This window comes from Palaemon carinicauda, unplaced genomic scaffold, assembly GCF_036898095.1.
Source record: "Palaemon carinicauda isolate YSFRI2023 unplaced genomic scaffold, ASM3689809v2 scaffold223, whole genome shotgun sequence".
NCBI lineage: Eukaryota > Metazoa > Arthropoda > Malacostraca > Decapoda > Palaemonidae > Palaemon > Palaemon carinicauda.
In genome coordinates, this window is record NW_027169844.1 from 95,001 (window position 1) to 105,156 (window position 10,156).

Sequence of the window (10,156 nt, forward strand, 5' to 3'; positions counted from 1 at the left end):
TAAAAATATTTTATTTGTGCTTTCATTGATGAGTTTTGATTGTATGAAAAACAGCTTCCCTTAGGTAACCTTAACGCAAAGACAAGAGGAACCGACATTTTAACAACTTCAATAAGCAATGTCACAAAGGAGGACTAAATTTTACTTCCTTTTTATAGTAAGTTATGCACTGATGGTGTTCCAGCTATGATGGCTAAAAACTAGGGATTTATTGAACATCTTAAGAAAGCAAATAATTTATTTTTTTCAATGAAAACAGCTAAGTGTGTTTAAACAGATACAATTTTTACTGGGATGTTGCATTTTTATGAGATGTGATTGTTTAAAAAGTACCTACTTGCCAATACAAAATATTTGAAAAGGTTATATTGTTGATATATATAAGCTATCTATTTCAAAAGATTAATATTATTTTATTTATCACTTCAATACAAAGAGCCTACTTGTTTAACTAATGTAATTGGAAAATGACATGCTTTCGATATTATTCATTTACTTACGGTAGTTTGAAAACTACACAAACTTGAATGAAATATTTTAAAATTTAGTTTTCAATATAATTCATTTACTGATTACTTGTATAAAAAGTACTTAATTCAAATATTTGAAATTGTAATGCTTTAGATTTTTATAAACCTGTCACTCTTTCTTTAGATTACTAATAAATTACTTGGAGGATAAAATAACCCAAAAAATCTATGCGGCCTTAAGGAGCATTGAGGAATAGCAAGATGGCCTTCATCCAAAAAAGGGTTCCCCACCCCTGGTCTAGACCAAAGAATATTATTAAATACCTGGCAGTTAGTCAACTCTAGTTGTTTACAATCAAGGCCAGAGAAGTCATAGGTGTATCAACATCCTCCCAAGCAATTTGTCTACGATAATTAATCCAAATATGACTAAAAGTGATGAATTCATCCTACATTTGGTAACAGAAGTTTTACGGGTATGAAACAGAAATTGACATGAGGCAACCTATAATTTGTTGAACTAAGAAGGACAGCTTTGATTGGTGAATTGGAAATGGGTGGTTAGTATGAATAGGAGGAACATGTGTTTGTTGTTCAGTAGGCAACAGAAAATATAAGAAAGGGAAGTCGGAAGCCCGGCCTCTGTCCCCTGCTCATCAACTGCCGTTAATTACCTGTTCTGGTTAATGATTTCAACGGCAGTTCCAGCTGCAATGAAGATAATTGCCTATTTTGAAAGGACGGGAGGTGTGTATAGTGATGCAACATCTACTGCAAATGACAGTACAACTCACACCAAAGTAACTGCTACCAAGGCCGACACTTATCAGGTTAATGCAATAATAGCCTTCCAAACAATATGCAAGATTGCAAAATAATTGCAACAATAACAAATAAAGCAATGTAATTGAGGCAGTGTCAAGGAATATTTTACTCCTCCATAATAAACAGGATATTAGCAGAAAACAATTCACTGACAATGTATTTCTCCTTCTGAAACAAAATACAAATTATGTACAGTCAAATGTGATAGTCCTGTCGTCTCCAGTCCCCCTCTGTCACCCCCAATATTTATAGATTGCAGAACTTCAGGTGTAGGAGAGTTTGGTTGTTAGGGGGGAGGACACCAGGATGGGGGAAGTACTACTTGTTAGAGATGTGAGCTGTGTGATGGCTACCAAATCTCAAAACAAATATTTATGAACGTAAATTCAATATAATTTCATGGTTCCTAATTATATCATTAAGATAATACTTTACTTACAATTATATTGTATATTTGATGCAATATTTGCCATACCATTCTCGCGAACAACTTTTTTACCAAAATTATCAATGTTTAGTTTACCATAGTATATTGTCTCGACTGAAAAATCTCTCTAAAATACAGGCTAGGAGTAGCGCTCTCTCTCTCTCTCTCTCTCTCTCTCTCTCTCTCTCTTCTCTCTCTCTCTCTCTCTCTCTCTCTCTCTCTATATATATATATATATACTATATATATATATATATATATATATATATATATATATATATATATATATTATATATATATATATATACTATATATATATATATACATACATATATATATATATATATATATATATATATATATATATATATGTATATATATATATATATATATATATATAAGTGTGTGTAGTTATATATATATGTATATATATAATATATATATATATATATATATATATATATATATATATATATATATATAAACATAGATATATATATATATATATATATATATATTCATAAATACATATATATGCATATATATATATATATATATATATATATATATATATATATATATATGAATATATATATATATATATATATATATATATATATATATATATATATATATATATATATTCATAAATACATATATATGTATATATATATATGAATATATATAATATATATATATATATATATATATATATATATTCATAAATACATATATATGTATATATATGAATATATATATATATATATAATATATATATATATATATATATATATATATATATATATATATATATATATATATATATAAACATATATATATATATATGTATATATATACATATATATATATATATATATATATATATATATATGTGTATAATATATATATATATATATATATATATATATATATATATATATATATATATATATATATATATATATTGAAAGAGAGTGATTCTAAAGGCGTGAAGTGTGGGATATGGCATAATAGGTTTTTTTTAGCTGTTACGGGGAACGAGTCATTTTGTTTGAAAGTAATTCACTGTCTATCAATCAGTATAATATTCTCGGCAGTGATTCCAAATCATAATTATGTTGTATAGACCCAGTTGTTGTTATTCGATATAACATTTCTAACAGAAAATTTATTGCCTGAAATAATAAACTTTGGTATAATTTAGAAATTTTGTCCAGACTGAAAAACCTCACTTATACCAAATTCACGAGTCCAATAACAAATCATTTTCCTTAGATAGAATATCTACAATTGGTATGAACAATTTAGCAGTTATGGAAAGGTATTTCAGGGGACATAGAGTGTGTGTGAGCAGTCAATCATCAAGATGGCGAGTCTATGGGGATGGTATTCATAATCACCTACTGACCAAGAAAGAAAAGTTGACATAAAAACACTGGGATGTCGCCTTGGATTTTCTTTATATCATCTCCACGGTGATCACTTGTTTTGGAAAAATTTCATCTTTTCAGATGAAAAACCTTTTACATCAGTGGAAGCACGAACAAGGCATTGCTGGAGATGACGGAATTCCCGTTATGATGAGACAAATATTCAGAAGAGAGCTAACATGGGAAGAGTTCGTATTAATTTGTGGGGTTGGATGATTATTTGGAAGGTTCAAGGCCAATGATTATGTGGATGACCTGCTTCCTAGAGTGAGAGCCATGGCCATTCCCAATCGTTCTAGTGCAAGATAATAGCCCCGCCCATACCAACACAGTAATTAGAGCTTGGTTAGAGCATCACCCAGAAATCCAAGTAATAAACTGGCCACCTAAGGCGTGCGACCTCAGCCCCATAGAAAACCTATGGCCGAAAATGGTTCGTTATTGGGAAGTGGAAGAGCAACGAACGTGCTAAGCCATCTAAATAAGAACGTTTGAATTGTGGGTGTCAAAACGTCACTTTACCATATGCAAGAATCTTGTGAGGAGTATGCATGCATGTCTAAATGAAGTTGTAGACACTAATGGTGGATGAACATCACACTAATGATGGTTTAGTTTACATTGTGTATATGAAAGATTCTTGGATTAAAATTAAAATAATGAAACTTTTTCGTTACTTTTCAGCAAATATTTATATTCAGTAAGCTAATCAACTGCATTTGGTCACTGTAGTTTAGTTTTCACACTATTCTCCTGGGGTCATATTATAATCTGAATAAGCACAGCTATGAAATTATGATGTCTCTTATCAACCACCTTTAATACGAACTGAATATGATTGTTTATTAACCTTGAAATAACAGCTGGAACCAGAGCTTATTCAGCGGGGGTAAGTATTAAGTGACTTGTCTTAATAGAATCTACAAAAGGAAGTAGAACTCATTTGTGGTAGCACAATATTTCACCACTAAATGTAAACCGCATCTTTAGGGAAAAAAAAAAAAACACACTTAACGAGACCAAGAAAAGCCATAAATATACCTAAACGAACCATACGTAATGTAAGCTAGGGGAGGATATAAAGTAATATGAAGATGATTTGTAGTTGCTCTCTGACGATTGACTCCTCACACAAATACCAGTGTTTCCTAAAATACTTGTTCATATATGGTGAATTGTTTGAACCCAATTGCAGATATGCTATCTAAGGAATATGAGTTGTTATTGGACTCGTGAATTGGTATAAGTAAGGTTATTCAGTCTGAACAAAATTTCCAAACTATAACAGAGTTCAGTATTTAAGGCAATAACTTTTTTGTTAGAATGTTATGTGGAATAACAACAAGCGGGTCTATACAACGTAATTATAATTTGGAATCATTACTGAAAATATTATGATACGGATGAATTGATAGTGAATTACTTTCGAACAAAATGCCTCCTTCCCCGCCTTTAGAATCACACTTTCGATACTCACACACACACACACACACACACACACACACACACACACACACACACACACACATATATATATATATATATATATATATATATATATATATATATATATATATATATATATATATATATATATTTGTAGAGAGAGAGAGAGAGAGAGAGAGAGAGAGAGAGAGAGAGAGAGAGAGAGAGAGAGAGAGAGAGAGAGAGAGAGAGAGAGATAACTCCTAGCACATGTTTACGTAAGATTTTTCACTCAAGACATAACAAATTCCTAACTAATCATCGATCCTTTTTGTCAACAAGTTGTTCGGAGAATGGTAATTTGCTTAAGTGTTTAGGGAAATACTATATTCAGACATAAGATCCTCTGACATCTTCAATTGCACAAATAATCTTGGAAAAAAAAAAATAAGACCTGATTATTTTTATAGTATAGTGTTTCATATGGAATCTTCTATCCTAAAAGTATAAATATAAATATAAATCATGTAAAATCATATGAATAGGTGTTTTTGTAATGAAGCACCATTTTCAGAAAAGCCCAAAAACCGAAACCTTTTCAAAACGAGGTGGTTCTCTTTGATTGCGAATGTCACATAGATAGCAACAACATAAAGATGTCCAGCGAACACTTCTGGAAAGTAGACACGATCAGCTCTCAGAAAATATCTGTCTCGTTTTGTACCTCTGGTTGGTACCAATGGACAAAAATAGAGTATATAGTGTAATCTCTCTTATTATTATTATTATTATTATTATTATTATTATTATTATTATTATTATTATTATTATTATTATTATTATTATTATTATAACAAGATAAGCTACAAGCGTAATGTCCTGAGTGGATGAAAGTATTAACTCCAATCAAGTCTTTTCCTTTTTCCTTTCGTGGCTATAATACATTTTATATTCATCACGTGTCAGCTTTCGTGATTTCTACATACATATATATATATATATATATATATATATATATATATATATATATATATATATATATATATACATATGTATGTATATATATATACATATGTATGTATGTATATATATATATATATATATATATATATATATATATATATATATATATATATATATATATATATGTATATACACATGTATAAATATATATATATATATATATATATATATATATATATATATATATATATATATATATATATATATATATATATATATATATATAAACAGTTTATACTGTATATTGTTAAGTAAATACAAATTAGCTAAAATGAAATATTGTTGTCTGAAATAGCTTAATTATATTTTGTATCTATAATTTTTGTCAATTATACCTATGTAATCCTTCTTATTACCTGATTCTCTTGTCAAGTGTGTTATCATCAAACCAAAGTCTGAGGGACCAGTTGAATAACCATCTCTTTGAGACATGAAAGAAGGAAGAGCAGGGAAGGGATAAATCCTTTGGGTTGATTTATTAGGAGCCCAGACAAAGGGGAGATTGTGCAGGTCCTGTGTTTAAAGATGGTGGAGCCTGGATTTAGAATATGATATGTTTGTTTCTCGTTTTATTTGTAAAGAATTGGAAAATGAAACAATGTCAATAAATGATGTGATTCTTGAAATAGGGATTTATCTATAGTGATTTCTATGGATTTCAGAAGATGTTTCATTCCCTTGGAACACAAGACGAATCAGAAAGTCTACTAAGTGGTGTTGTGTGGTAATTGACCAAACTTTGATGGTTAACAGACTGGTTGAAGGACAGTACAAAATCCCACTGTGATGGAATTTGTTGAACTAGTTGTAGTTCATCAGTGAAAGTGAGAGGCATACTAATTCTAAAGAGTGGTTCTTGCAGACTTGAGTGCAACCAACAGCAAGGGAGTTTATTTAACAGCAAAATGAAACTTCATAGGTAATATGACTATATTTTAATTGATATTGGGGCTTCTTGGTCAAGATCCGTCATGCTAATCCTGGACATAATTTGTATTTTATAAACAAATTTTGAACAAAAAGAATCATTCTGCTTTTGTGTAATCATTATTGGAAGAAAAGGCTCTATAAAGACTAAAGAGTTTGGTGAATAGCCTCAAGGTGTCATTAGAGTGTCTGATTCTATATCTACCTTTATATCTTGATTGAGGAGGATATAGATTTTTCAGGATTTGAGATATTTCTTTTTCATGTTACCTTTATATTTGTTTCTTTTATTTGACCTATTCATATGTCACTATATCTATTAGGCCTGTACATTTTACATCATGATTGTGTGTAGGAAAGTATACAGTATAAGCATAAAGCTTCTACCGCGTAGTGAAAGGGAGATCATGTGCAAAGATCTGCGAAAATTAATGCTCAAATAGTCAAATGATACTTTCTATTGTTATTACATTACCAAAAGCAATGAATGCTTCCTAATATTTACTCTTTGCAATTATTGTCATTACTTTGCAGTAGCTTTTTCTTTTCTTCGTGTATGTTCGTTAGACTTTAAATCTTGAAGTGGGTTATTGTCTGGTTTGCTAATTGTGAACACACACTTTGTTTCTTTATTTTCATTGTTGGACTTAAGGAAGAATTCAATTGCATAATTTTCTAAGGATATTTTATTTGATATAATCTTTAGAAATTGAGCTTTTTGAAAGTTTGAAATAATTAATAAGACAGTGACTAGGATAAATATAATCAGTCTAGTAAGATAGGTGTAGATGCATGAACATGAGTATTGGTATGACAATGAAACAGTATACAACAGATTTTTTAGGTTTGATTACAAAGCCCTTAGAAGAATATTGGGAGTTAAATGTCGGAACAAAACTAGAATTGAAAGTATAAAAGAGATTACTGGAGTGGCATATGTGGATGAGATCATGGTGAGGGGTAGATGGTGATGGTTTGTTCATGCTCTGTGCACTCCCAAAGAGAGATTAGTTCACCAAATGTTTATCTGGGTTCCACAAGGCACTAGAAGAGTTAGAAAACCCAGGCCTATATGACTGACGAATATGAAGCGCGGAGTGGAAGTTGATGAATGGAAAAGTATTAATTAAAAAGTTCAGGATAGAGATAACTGGTGAAATCAAACAGAGGCCCTTTGCGTCAATAGGTGTAGGCGTAGATGATGATGATGATGAGGATGATGGTGATGGTGATAATAATGATAATCTAATCCTCATTTAACCTTAACCTATTTCAAAGATTATATGTCGAATGTCTTGTCATCTATTTAATGAGAGTTTTTCAATAAAATATTTGCATGGAAAAGAATAAGTCTTCTCGAATTGCCTTAAGGATTCTTTTTCAGCTGAGGACAGTATTCTTCAATGTAGTACAGCTGGACTGGGATCAGTATAGAAGCACCAACACTATCAACTTTCTTTAACCCTGGATAGGTATGCTACTCGGACACCCCTTTAAGGGTATACTCGGTCGTGAACGACCCCGACTCCGAAAAAAATTCAGGAAAAATTTAGTTATGCATCAATCTGTATTGTTTGACTTGCTAAAAATACTTCAAAGAATGCTAAAAATTACTGAAAATATAAATGATACCCATCTACAAAATAACTATTTATTGGAAATATATTAAAAATTTAAGTATACAAAAATAAGACGACGTAAATATTCACAAAAAATAGAAATATACATATACACATAAATCCCTTTAGGGACACCTTCTTAGATGGCAAAGCAACAGCGTGTAATTGCTGGAAATGAGTTGGACCCATATAAGTCAAGATCTGAAATGAGAAAAAAAGGGTAAATTTTTTTGGCCAAAAAAATTTGTCCAAATTTCATGAATTTTTTTGGGTACCCAAATGAAATAGGAAGAGGCTAATTTTTTTTTACAGAATAAACTCATATTATCCTAGAACAGAAATACATAATAAAATGTGCACTAAGATGTAATTTACTGTTATAACAGGGGCGAAATCTAAAGGTCATTTTTTGACGGCCTAGTTCACAATGTAAATTTCTTATGAAAATCATTGTATCTCCTATAAAATATGATATTATACCAAAATATCACGAATTCTATACAGAACAAGAATATATAGAGATATGCCAACTTACCTTTCGGGTATGTCAACAAAATGGCCGCAGACCGCAACAACTCTTAGAGCCCAATCTACCACTTGGAATGAAGAATGGGGTTGCAAGCTCCATATTATCATCAACATCTCTTTTTAACTCCAGTAGAAGTGTGTTGATGACATCCATGCCAAGGGAATACTGTTTGCTGGCCATTATTGAAGATAAATTCAAAATAAATAGAAAAAAAATCAAATTTGCAAAAAACCCAAAAAAATCAGAAATTAGCATTTGAGGGAAAATGGACCTCATGGCAATATATAGCATCTAAGCCAAAACCAATGTCATGCAAGTGGTAGACACACCATCCACCCACACTTTCCAACTATAAAGAACCAAACAAATATCAACACTGTTCGACAATTTATAATTATGTAATAACTTTGCTGTTTGATCACTTACCCCTATAAAGGTCTTCAGGGTCGAGGTCGACCCCTGGAGGGGGGGGGGGGGGGTAAAAAACGGGGAAGGAGGAAAGTTAGACGAAAATCAGTCCTAAAGCAGACAATGGCATGTAGACTAGTCACCCCTTGCAGGTCGATCACTTCCATATTCGAGACAGCTGATGATTTATGGGGAAAAAACAGGTTTTGAAAATGCTGTAGGGGTCGCAAACGACCCATCATACCTTTCCAGGTTAATAATATGACATTGGTATGTTTAACGTTACTCTCTCTCTCTCTCTCTCTCTCTCTCTCTCTCTCTCTCTCTCTCTCTCTCTCTCTCTCTCTCTGATGAAAGGATTGAGGTCAAATAATACTTTCAGTTGATAAGGCAATTGGTGACGAAACATCCTCGATTGAGGATAATTGTCTGATTGATGGTCGAGGAAAAATCGAACTTTATTACTTTCAATTGCCATCAAGATCTTTTTCCTTAATCGAGACAAGGACGAGAATATCATTTTTTCCTAGACTGAGAAGCCGTAATGAATAACAATGCTCTTCATAAAAACCTTACATATATACACACACAGACGTATCAACATATAGGCATACATGCACACATATATACACACAACTACAGAAATGTAATAAGTTAAAATAAAGTTTATAACCAAAGGAAAAATTCCCACACGGGTAAATTCGACTCGCTCTCACTTTCTATAACTAGTCACAAAAGAAAGCGACTGGAAGAAGTAAATCCAAATTTATAGTTATTTCATTTAATTTCGTCTGAGATAGAAGGTGGATGATTTAACCAATATGACTTGAAAGAAAACCGATATAATAATTGTGACATGAATTAACTTTTAGAAATATCTCTCTCTCTCTCTCTCTCTCTCTCTCTCTCTCTCTCTCTCTCTCTCTCTCTCTCTCTCTCTCTACATTAAATCTGTTGCAGCATTCGTTTCCACATTTTCTTTATCATTTGTTGACGAACTGAACTTGATAACTAGACACAGACACACACACACAAACACGCACACATACACACACACACACCAATAAGTGAAC